The sequence below is a fragment of the Cherax quadricarinatus genome, chromosome 99 (assembly GCF_038502225.1).
Source record: "Cherax quadricarinatus isolate ZL_2023a chromosome 99, ASM3850222v1, whole genome shotgun sequence".
In the NCBI taxonomy this organism is placed as follows: domain Eukaryota; kingdom Metazoa; phylum Arthropoda; class Malacostraca; order Decapoda; family Parastacidae; genus Cherax; species Cherax quadricarinatus.
The window spans coordinates 8816054-8828832 of record NC_091390.1 but is presented as its reverse complement, the minus strand read 5'-3'; the positions used below and the strand labels follow the sequence as shown (position 1 = coordinate 8828832).

At 42.2% G+C, this 12779-nt stretch overlaps 1 protein-coding gene across 10 annotated transcripts in view; it reads right to left on the bottom strand.

The window, feature by feature from the left end:
• Positions 1-12779, bottom strand: part of LOC128704766 (zinc finger protein 84-like) — a 516148-nt gene that overhangs the window by 432916 nt on the left and 70453 nt on the right. For 6 of the 10 annotated variants that reach the window (XM_070079505.1, XM_070079510.1, XM_070079508.1 and 3 more), the window contains one exon: positions 4171-4393. The exons of the other annotated variants lie outside the window; for them this stretch is intronic. The gene's annotated coding sequence lies outside the window, so the exon portion shown is untranslated. The remainder of the gene's footprint in view (positions 1-4170; positions 4394-12779) is intronic. 10 annotated transcript variants of the gene reach the window in all.

Here is a 12779-nt window from a genome sequence, read left to right as displayed (position 1 = left end):
CGAGGCAGGTGTGAATGTCCACCTGTCAATGTGTTTGTGACAATTTGAGTAAATTTCAGTGCCTAATACTAGTGTCAGAGAAAAGATTGGTGATGATATGACAAGAACTACTATAAATTGTAATTATCAGAACATAAAAATTATATAAAATATGAAAAATAGAAAAAAAAGGTACATGGGCAACACTTCTGCAAGCAGCAGGACTCGATGTTGGTGTCATGTGAGAATTCAGTGCCAACTTCTCTGCCTCGTATCTCTGTAAGTACTGACTCTAATTTTTTTTTATCCTATAATACTTAGAAAAATGTACTCTTTATTTTCAATGAAAAAAAAAAGATTTTTTTAATTTTTCAAAATATTTGGGGCACTGGGGTAGTGAATGTATATACAGGAAGGCCCCACTTATACGGCTGGTTAGGTTCCAGGCTACCGCCATAAAGCGGAAACTGCCGTAAAGTGGAACACCCTTTTTTTCCACTTACAAATGCATACAAACACTAGATAACAAGTTTACACTAACATACATTAAGTTAGCAATAGAACCAGGCATCAAAAAACAATAAAAAAGTACAATACACACATAGTGCACTCATTACTTACCTTAAAATATTTATAGTCTTAATCTAGGGTGAGACAAGTAGTATTTATTGTAAGAAATCAAGTGTGGTATGTATGGTAGTCAGCCGGGCTACCATACCAGGCCAACCCACCTACACATAATATTCTATTACATTTAAGCATCCCAGAGCGATAAAATGTATATACATTTCACTCATTACTTACCTTAAAATATTTGTAGTCTTAATGTAGGGTCAGGAGTAAGTAAATGAGATAAAACGAATAAATGAGAGAGAGAAAGAATGAGTGCATGAGAGAGGACAGGCGCAGAGTTATGTAAACAAACCAGGCGAAGGAAAGTTTTGTAAACGAAGTGTACACGTCTGGTTTGTGTACAAGTTACATTGTGTACAGGTTGTCTCTACATTGATACGGTAGAATAAATAAAGAAGAACACTCCCATTCTCATGTAACATCATTTTGAGAAGAAATGATGCTCTGAGTGAAGGCAATGGAAATAAGTCACTCTGACTTTTTTGGGTTATCCTAGGTTCTCTACACATATGTTGTTATGTATGATAATCTATGTTGGTTTAGAAAGACACGTAAGCAAACACTATAACATATTTATTAGAAAACGTTTCGGTCCTGGGACCTTGATCACTTCTAACATACAGAGGTAGAAAGACATTATATATAGGCGGAGAGTGAGGTGTGACGCACGTGACCTGAGGAATGTCATAAGAACATAAGAATGGAGGAACACTGTAGAAGGCCTACTGGCCCATGTGAGGCAGGTCCTTATCAAAAACAACCTCTGCCTATGATGAGGACAGGTAGATGATGAAATCACATGACTCCTGTGTTGTTGGGTTGGTGCTGCTTAAGTATCATGTATGCCAATGTTTTTGAAATTTTGTAGTTTCCAGTGTTGCGTTCTATAGTGTCGGTGACGGCGATTAGTGAGGCTTCTAGGCACCGTCGGCGTCTGAGGTCTGGTTCGGTGAGAACGAGTTGTGCCTCATTCCAGTTCATCAAATGCCCCGTGGAGTCTCTGTGGAGGACACATGCGTACCTTACATCGTCTCTGTTAGAGGCATTTCGATGCTCATTCAGGCGGACTGCAAGATCTCTGCCTGTCTCGCCTACATATTTCTTGGGACAGAACCCACAGGGGATAGTGTAGACGCCTGCTGTAGAAGTTAGAGGTGTGGGGCTGCGTTTCGTAGTGAGGTCTTTGATAGATGATGTGTTTATGGTGGAAACGTTGATGTTACTCATAGCAAGTGCCCTGCGAGTATTCGTGGCAACATCGCCACATGGGAGCACTATGAACTGTTTAGGGGGCTGTTCCATGGGCTGTTCCAGGCCCTTCTCAACAAGATCAATGCAGTTGAACCATCAATAAAGTTTACACTTGAACTCGAAAATGATGGCAAACTTCCTTTCCTCGACGTTCTACTGTGCAGATCTCCCGACAGTGACAAACTTCTCTTCAAAGTGTATAGAAAACCTACCAACAAGGACGATCTTATACACTTTTATTCACACCAAGACACCCGCACTAAGAGAGGAGTCCTCATTGGCTTCTTCTTGAGAGCTCTTCGCATCTCCAGCCCTTGTTTTCTAGAAGAAGAATGCACTTACATAACACAAGCCTTTACACGTCTTCAGTTCCCATCTTTCTTCATCCGAGATTGCAGACTCAAGGCACAAGCTATCCTCAACAAACCGCCCATGGAACAGCCCCCTAAACAGTTCATAGTACTCCCATGTGGCGATGTTGCCACGAATACTCGCAGGGCACTTGCTATGAGTAACATCAACGTTTCCACCATAAACACATCATCTATCAAAGACCTCACTACGAAACGCAGCCCCACACCTCTAACTTCTACAGCAGGCATCTACGCTATCCCCTGTGGGTTCTGTCCCGAGAAATATGTAGGCGAGACAGGCAGAGATCTTGCAGTCCGCCTGAATGAGCATCGAAATGCCTCTAACAGAGACGATGTAAGGTACGCATGTGTCCTCCACAGAGACTCCACGGGGCATTTGATGAACTGGAATGAGGCACAACTCGTTCTCACCGAACCAGACCTCAGACGCCGACGGTGCCTAGAAGCCTCACTAATCGCCGTCACCGACACTATAGAACGCAACACTGGAAACTACAAAATTTCAAAAACATTGGCATACATGATACTTAAGCAGCACCAACCCAACAACACAGGAGTCATGTGATTTCATCGTCTACCCGTCCTCATCATAGGCAGAGGTTGTTTTTGATAAGGACCTGCCTCGCATGGGCCAGTAGGCCTTCTACAGTGTTCTTCCATTCTTATGTTCTTATGACATTCCTCAGGTCACGTGCGTCACACCTCACTCTCCGCCTATATATAATGTCTTTCTTCCTCTGTATGTTAGAAGTGATCAAGGTCCCAGGACCGAAACGTTTTCTAATAAATATGTTATAGTGTTTGCCTACGTATCTTTCTAAACCAACTTGTCGGTATTTATTACCAAGGTTTATACCATGATAATCTATGTAACTGTATTTGTGTATACCTGAATAAACTTACATACATACGAAAGGAATAATTTTCTACAGTTACCCCCAGTAACACATTTTCTCTTATGTTAGATTAGAGAAAATGTTATTCTTGGCATCACTTGTACAAGTTATCTGGCTACCACGTCTCATATTTATGTTTATTTATTCTATTGTAGGGTGTATTTATCATCTTTTTATGTTATGTATCGTGTTTATTATATAATTTTGAAAAAAATATCATGGATGGATTAATGAAAATCTGTATATTAACGTAATATACAACATTTAATGAGACTCGGTGATTATTATTATTATTATTTCTAATATGGCGTCACTTGTGCAAATCGTCTGCTACCACATCTCATATTTATGTTTATTTATTCTATTGTGGGGTGTATTTATCATCTTTTTATGTTATGTATCGTGTTTATTATATAATTTTGAAAAAATATCGTAGATGGATTAATGAAAATGTGTATTTAACGTAATATACGACATTTAAATGAGACTCGATGATTATTATTATCATTACTAATATGACGTCTGGAGACATAAGACACTCTTACTGATTTTAATGTGTAACTGCATGCCAGCACAGTATGTAAGTTTATTTAAGTACAGGTATACATAAGTATAATTACCAGAGTATATATAAAATATGAAATAACTTTTAAAAACATTTGAAATTTTGGAGTTTCCAGACAAAATGGAGAGACTTAGTGCTTCCTGAGCTCACGAAGAATGTAAACAAACAGGGTGGGGTGCGGTGACCGTATTAGAAAGTCAGGTGGGGGGAGCCGTATAGTGAGTTTTGGTCATAATTTGAAATGACCGTATTAGCGGCGGGGCCCTCCTGTATACGTTTGGACCATTTACGAGCTAAATAAAGAAAATAAACCTTCCATAAAAATACACACAGTAGACAGTCATTTAACACGAGTTTATTTGGCACAATTTGGTTATAGCATGATTGAAGATTTACGGTACAATTATATACAACACCTCGTGAAATTAACTTTACACGGTTCCGTTTGTGGGCGTGGAAAAAATTTCCCTACCTCAAGCAGCAGCCTTGTTGTGGGTCAGCAGGGAAGACCCCTCTGCCATCCCCTGCCACCCCTCAACACTCCTGACACCACCATCCCTGCATTCGTTCATACGTGTCCAGTTCCACTTCTCTCCTACAAGCTAGCAGTGTTTGTGAATTGTGTTTTGATCTTTTAATTACCATGTCTTGTATCTGCCCAGCAATCATGTCCCCCATTTGGCATACCAGTGTTGCTGAAAGTGGCATGAAAAGGTATAAGCATTTAAGTCTTAGAATTAACAAAGAAAACAGAGATATTAGACAAGAGATAACCTGAGGCCATAATGAAGCATCACTTTGTGCACATAAAATGAGGTAAACATGAGTTTGAATGATTGACTGATGGACTTGTAGAGAGCCTGTACGATCTGCTAGACAGCCTATGCTGTCTGCTCGATTCGTATGTCGTGGCACTACAGTGCTGCCCTCTCTAGGCTTGCCCAGCTCAGTGAGACAAAGTGCCCAGTTGCTTTCACTTCTTGGCCTGCACCCTACGGATCACCATCCTTCCCCTCCACAGTCTGACTATCAGCCACCCCCTCACTCTGCCTGCTGTGTATCCACATGTCACCTAATAAACAGGGTCTAGACCAAGGCTGTTTCCTACAACCCCTCCATGCTACCTCTTTCAATAACCTTCAAGTAAGCTAAGCACTAAACTGCTGCACAATGATAACAGTGGTGGCAACGGTTTTGGCATTTGAATGGTCTTTATTGGGGTGGAGGAGACCGACACCAGTCATCCAGCCACATCATCCACACTCATCCAATGCACCTGCTGGTCTACAAAGTCGCCTGCTCCTCCTAGCATCTCGACGGTGGCTGAGACAGATTTTCTTTCTTGATTCTCCCACAAAATCTGGACATTGGCATCACAGCATTAGCCTCTTAGCAGTCACATGTTCATCGCCCACTCTACAGCTCCCCAACCCTCCCCCCAGCAGCTTTCTCCTAGCCTACTACACCCTTCAAGCTTCGAGAAGTTGAGGTGAGGTTGTTTAGTGTTGGCCTTGTGCGGCTCCACACATGCCCATGGGAGAGCTATGTGAGCCAGCCCTGGGGTTTATGCTACCCTAGGCAATGCCACCCACTCCCCTCTCCTCTCCCTGCTATGCTCAACGCTCCTGTATCAAGCTCGTCATCTGTGTGTTGTGTTCTACCAGTGTTCTACAAGAAGTCATACCCGGCTTGACCGTGTGGGAACCTGGATGGCTTAGCCCCCATGCTAGGCTAATCCATCTCTCCAACTGTCTGCATTGGTCCCTGATTGTCACAGTGTGCCTACACTATCTCCAAACTACGTACCCTTCAGCTAGTGCAGTTTTTTTTCCCAGTGATAATTGTGTTTTGCTTTACTCCTGTTTAGGCAGTATTTCATGACTTCTCCTAGTGAAATATTTACAGTTAATTTTTGTGTTGCCTTCGCATCAGTGTCATAACCCCACCTAAGTTTTCTTACAAGTTATTCAGTGCAGTATATGATTTGTTCTCCATGCACAGAAGCCATAGCCAGTCAGTATGTTCAGACATGCTTGCCTGCAGTATAAACAACATCATGCACAGCTGGCCACAAGTTGGCCATATTTTACTTACACTTCCCATTTTCACAGAGTTCTGTGCTCTTTTCCTGTTCTTCCCAACTACTGCCCAATCTTTTCCTATGCCACTGTACTATGAGGCATGTATTGTTATTTCCCAGAGTTACCAGTGTGCCACTGTTAACTTCAGCACCTGCAGGCTCCTCACCTACTCGTCTGTGCCTCTGCACAATCTCCTACAATCAAAGTTAAGTAAACAGTAACTTACCTAGCATTTGTGACATTTTTTAATTGTCCTGCACCAATACAATGCTGAAGCCATACTTTCAGTGATTGTTCAGTCATTATCAGCCAGCTATGGAAGCCAGAGTGGTCTTTGTGCGCTCTGCCTTTTCCTGCACTATTAAAGTTCTTGGCCATTGACTAAAATTGTTCACAGTGTTCCCCATTTACATAATTTCTTTTAATATACAGTTTGAAAGTAATTCCTGAGAGCTATTATTTTGATTGTTGTCACTGCCAGCTAGCCACAAATTGTTGACAACCCTGCACAGTTCTATTTGTAAGCATGTTTCAATGTGTTCCCAGGGTCAGTGTTCTTTATGCAGTGATACAATTTGTGACTAGTCCCCAGAATTTTCTCCAGTGTCTCCATTTATTTGCTTCACAACTATTCCATGTTTTTATTTGTGCTCATTCACCTATGTGTATTGCATTTTGGTATTGTTTATGCCCTTGTCGTTGAGTGCACCACAAGTTCCTGCCATTGCATTTTCAGGAACCTGTTAATTTACCATTAATTGCATTAATTACATGTGAAGTTTCATAATTTTTGATCCAGTGTTTCTTGTGTAATTTTTGTTTTGTGCCAGTGTACACCCTGCTAACACCAGTGAATTATTGTCCTTACTAATGAGTTTTTTAAATTTTACATACCTGATTGCAATTGCCAGCATTTGCAACGTTTTGCTGTGTGCTGAGCAAGCCTGCACCACAGTTCAGTCTTATGTAATACCTGATTTATTTTAAATTTGTGCAACTTTTGCCATTTTTGCTACCATACCTCCAGTTCAATTCCCTTTTTATAATTTTTGTTGCCAATTTCTTTTGCAATTGCTACATTACCTTGCATTATCACCCAGATCAGTGATTACTCCTGCAATATTTTGTGATCTGTGCAGTAGTCTTTTCTCCAGCATCAGCTTTTTATTTTGAGTTCCAGTTTGTAACAGCCATTCTTTAGTGTCCAAATTATTATTTTTTTTTACATAAGTAAGCAGTTTATTATACATACAATTGTGTTGTGTTCTCTTTGACTCCGTGTTAAGTTGTAACCCAGTGCATGCCATTTCTTGCTTGACCTGTTTCTCTTCTTCTTGACTTACTTTAGACTCAAACACTTGACGTCATGGCTCAGACACGCAGTGGACGCTCCACTAGTCCAGTTTCTGCCGATGCTTGCAGTGATGCCCCAGGTGTCATGACCACTCAGGGGAGAGTGAAGCTCTTCCATCTGTCAGTCAGGCTACAGCTCATGTCTCAACCATGGGACCTTGGCTTGGCATTCCTACCTGTCTCTCCTGTTCGATGGTAGATCATGCATGTCAGAGCCATGGTTGCAGTCTGTTGAGATGGTGGTTAAGGCGAGACATGATCACCCTACTGATGCGCAGTACATCAGTGCTGCAGCTGCCACAGTAGGCATTTTCAAAAGTGATATCAGTTCCTTTGTGTGCCTTGACCGAGTTTGCAATTTGCAATCTTGGGCTGAGCTTAAGGAGTAATTTTAATGCTATTTTAGGCATAGTCATCAATGCCACTACCTTGAGATTATCAGCAGCGTCTTGAACAAGTTTCAGACCACTCACAAAAGCCCCCTTGCTTGCATATGCCGTTTTGAGCAAGCGTCAAAAGACTTCAGCAATGCTATTTGTGCTACTGCTTGGGTTACGGACTTGGAAATATTATAGTTAAAGACATCATCCTCATGCTCACTGAAAGTGTCATGCAGAAAGATGCCCCGCCTATTCTCCAGAGTGAAATCGACACATTAGGGCTCAGCCCCAAGCACGAAGTCCTGGGCGCTTATGAAGCCATCAATAATGTTAAACCACCTAGCAAGAAGGGTAAAGTGTGCCACTCAGTCGACACTCCTGTGCCTGTTTACCCATTTTTAACCATAGCAATGCTGCAGCAAGCAGTTACTTTTGCTACAGCTGTCAGGCAGGCATCACCTAATGTTGCCAAGCCCAGGAAAATTAACAACAAGCTAAGTAGAAATGGTCAGTCAAGTACCAGAAGTTGGGCTAGCACAACAAAGTCACCAGCATCCCCTCCGACCATGGGTAAACATCGTCCGTGTACACCACCGTCAGCCCCTCCTGCGAAGCATGTGGTGACTTGTTATAAATGCGCTAAGCGAGGGTACTACTGTTCAGAATGTTACAAACTTAAGTCCCCTCATGGTGAGCATCACTGTCCTTGTGACCAGTATTGGGAAGGTGTCTCCATGTATCACAGCACCTCAGGACATATATCTAATGAGCGCTACAGGCTACACAATATGTTGTTGGTGCAGCCAAGCAAGCATTCAGCACCCAAAGCTCATGTTAGTAGCAGCCTTTTCCACAAGTCAGAGGAAGAGGTGCATCCAAGAAACCATGACAGTCACTGTACTCCATCCCTGTCCACAATGCATTCATCGCCCTGGGCAGTGATACGCTCACCGACAGCATGGAAACAGAGCTCCTTGATGTTATTGCAGAGACTTGTACCATACCTTCCAGGATGTCGAGCCTCGCCACTAAGAGTCAAGCCTCTAGCAGCCGTGGCTCCGATGACATGGTTGGTCTGTCTTGCCTTCACGTTCATTACAACAACCCGTGTGGACCTCTTGTTGAGTCTACTGTTCACCAGAAGCCTGTTCAGCTTTTCCTCAATACAGGTTCAGTGGTTAACATCATTCGTTTCACCCTCTTCCATGAAATCGGCCTTCACATGGCAATGTTGAGCCATCTGTCATTCAAACCTTGAGAGGAGTCTCAGGTCCTCCTCTGACGGTTCATGGACAGACAACATTAGAGTTTGCGATCAGGGGTTGCAAATTGTCGAAGTTTTTAGTCATTGATGACATAGTCTTCCCTGGCAATCTGCTTATCGGTCTTAAGACCATGGCAGACCTTAAGATCTGCTTAGATCCAGCTAAGTGGAAAGTGGATTTTAATGAAGTGGATGTGCCCTTCTGGGGTGTATGCCTAGGATCCACTACATGCTACTCTGTCTAGAAGTATGTACAGTGTCTGGAATCATTGGAAACCAACAGTTTCCTTAGCAACTTCTCCTGAAGGTCAGCCTCTTGTCCTGACCAACCTCATAAGAGAGCTCGTGTCTCATCACCTCCTGGCCATCAGTGCTAGTTATCAGTGAAACCCAGTCTGGGAATGCCCGGTCTAATTTTCACTCTAACTCTCACACTGTTGTAGAGGAGAGCAGTTGTCAAGCCACAGTCTCCCTGTTGGCAGGCGACTGTCTGACTTGTGTCATGGCATCAGCGAGCAAAGTTACTGCTTGTACAAAGTATGATGTCACTGTCAGCTAACTCACTCACACTTGTTACGGTGTACATGAACAGAGTTTTCGAAGGAGAGAACATGCCAGTTAACAGCGAGACATGTGGAGTCAAGGGCCTCTCCCTTGAGCTGTCCATGCACATGGTGCATAGTGGTAAGTTGTGAGTCGTGGCAACGTTTCGCTCTCCAGGAGCTTTATCAATGGCTTTATCAATGGCTTGATAAAGCTCCTGGAGAGCGAGACGTTGCCACAATAAATGTCACATTAGTTGCACTTGTGTCCTTTTACTTTACATATTGTCGGTAATTCTACCAACTTTATTACAAGTTGTGAGTCCTTGTTGTTAACATGCACAAACAAGAATTTCTCCTGTGGAAGGACATCTTACTCATCAGATTTCCTCTCCCAGTGAGAGCAGACAACGAGGTCCCAGCTGTCCTTCTCATAAATGCAGTTCTCCCAAGTGAGTCTACTACTGACTCTTCCGACACATGGTCAGTGCAAGAACATGATCTAGCTACGACAAACTACCCTGAAGAAGTTCCAAAACTTCTCGAGGTTCTAAATTGTGCACGTTCCACAGCTGTGTTAGATGGTGAATCCATTGGCCTGACCCCACTTATCTCTCACCGTATTCCACTTTATAGAGTTACTAAACCTATTTATGTACCTGCACAGCGCCTGCTGCATGCGCAACAAGTCTTCGCTGATGAACTCATTGTAAGGATGCTGCATGAGGGAGTAATTGATGAGTTCAATTCCCCGTGGAATGCCCCTCTCGTCCTGGTTCCCAAGATGATACTTGGCATCCTGTTATTGATTACAGGAAACTCAATGCTTGCATGATCCCTGACCAATTTCCATTGCCAGTTCTCAATGACCTGTTGCAGAACATCGGTGATAATATGGTCTTTTCGACTCTTGATCTTCTTCAAGGGTTTCGGCAGATCCCCCTCGATGACCAGAGCAAAGAGTTGACAGCTTTTTCTACATTGACCAGTGTGAATCAGTTCAGGAGGATGCCTTTCGGCTTGTGAAGAAGCCCGATCACATTAGTCGTTTGATGACGATGATTTTCCGTACTCTCCTAGGTGATATGCTCATGGTCTCCCTAGATGATCTCATCATTACGTCGCAAAATGTCTCTACATATCTCAAAAAACTTGACAGGGTATTGGACAAACTAGCTCAGGCTAACCTAAGGTAAAGCTCTGAAAATATCAGTTCCTCAGGAAGGAAATAAAATTTCTGGGTCACATAGTGACTTAAAATGGCAAAAAGACAGACAAGTCTAAAATCTTGGCTGTACAGAAGTTCTCTAAACCTACGATGGCAGATTCAATCTGTTCCTTCATAGGCCTAGTGGGTTTCTACTGGTTTCTCCACCATTGCCACACCCCTGACATGCCTACTTAAGAAAGATGCCTCTTTTGAATGGATGTGTGATCAAGAATGAGCTTTTGTTACCCTTAACCCCTTCAGGGTCCAAGGACTAAATCTGAAGTGGTGCCCCAGTGTCCAAGAATTTTCAAAAAAAAATTTGTTATTTTTTCTTATGAAATGGTAGAGAATCTTTTTGTGAAGGTAATAAAACAAAAAGTATGAAATTTGATGGAAAATTGACGAAATTATGCTCTCGCGAATTTTGATGTGTCAGCGATATTTACGAATCGGCGATTTTCCCGACTTTGACTCCCATTTTAGGCCAATTACATTATTCCAGTCAACCAAATTCTTAGCTATTTCACTAGTATTACTTCTATTCTATCGATTGAGCACATGAAATGGCCAAGTCAACTGTTTCAACTACAAATTAAAGTGATCGGAAATTGTTAATTTGGCCAATTTAACACAAAGTTCAAAATATTCCAATTTCAAAATAGGGTCCAGAATAAACAATGTAGGTATTCCTGGAACTAAACTAACATTTCCTCTGTTCATTAATTACGTTTTGAGGCTTTACAAATAAATTCCATTTTGATTTTTTATTCACATAATGAATTTTTATTCACACCAAAAAATAGAAGATTTACTGTTATGCAATAATGTAATAATTGTATAAATATCACCATATTTGTGAATGCATATTAGACCCACCAGCTGGCGTGTATTAGACGTGTGAGGTCGTTTGTTTACTCTTGAATATCGGCAAAAATTTAACATTTCTGCTACTTTGAGCTCAGTTTCAAGCCATTTCCAGTGCGAAAACCAATCAAAAATCATCTCTATTTCTGTAATATGTCTTCCATTCTATCAAATGAGACCAAGAAATCGCAAATAGAACTATAAAAAACATACGAAAAAACACTGCAAAGTCGCTGTTTTAATCGAAAAATCATGATTTCAGTTTTTTCTCATTATACACAGCGTGCTGTAGGATCTGTTTTATGTGGTGCACACATACCACATAGATGTATTCTCTCATATCTAGGCCCAAATGTACCACTCACAGTTTATCAGAGTGAGCTGAGCTCATGACGTAGATCTACGGTTTGGACCCTGAACGTAAAGCCATAGATCTACGGGACGGACCCTCAAAGGGTTAAGAATAAGTTAACATCTGCCCCAGCCCATAGATTTCCAGATTTCACCAAGGCACCTTCATGATGGATGCCAGCAAAGTTGGCATTGGTGCAGTCTTGTAACAGAAATCTAATGGTAAGCAACAGCCTATTGTCTATACTAGCCGCATCATTACTAAAGCAAAAGTCAATTATTCAGTGACTGAGCTAGAAGCTTTAGCAATTTATGGGCTTTGAGTCACTTTCGAGATATCATTTTCCAATACCCAATAAAGATTTACACTGATCGTCTACCTTTGTTGTCTCTATATGCTAATAAGAACCTCTTGGGAAAGCATGCTCGGTGGTCCCTCACATTCCACAACTACAACCCCAACATTTGCTATGTACTAGGTAAGCAAAATGTTGCAGCTGATCCCCTGTTGAGGCATATAGCATTTGTGAGTGTTGACAACTCATTCTCCGTCGAGGATCTTTTGAGAGCCCAATGGCAGGCCCCTGTGTGATCACCAATCCTTCGATTCCTGACCAAGGAAGACGTTAGCTTGTGGGTCCAGTCTCCTGTTCTGCTGCAGGACTTAATAGTCAATCAAGGAGTGCTGTGCTGTGTGGCACACTTGGTGGGCCCCGGCAAACCGTACACCAACTGGTGATACCATAGCCCTCAGTAGCAGCTACTCTCAGGCTGATCCACGATGTCCCAGGTGCAGCACACCCCGGGAAGGAACGCAGCATCAAACAGGCAAGAATGAAATACTTCTGGCTTAAGATGACAGCAGAAATTGCCAAGCAAGTACACCAGTGTGTTGTTTGTCTACAGCACAAGGGTGCTGTCAAGGGTCCCAATCTCATATTGAAGTATCCCATTACAAAGGAGCCCTGGGAGAGAACTTCTGTCGACCTGCTGACGAACTTCTTATCCTTGGAGAAGGGTAATAAACACCTGCTTG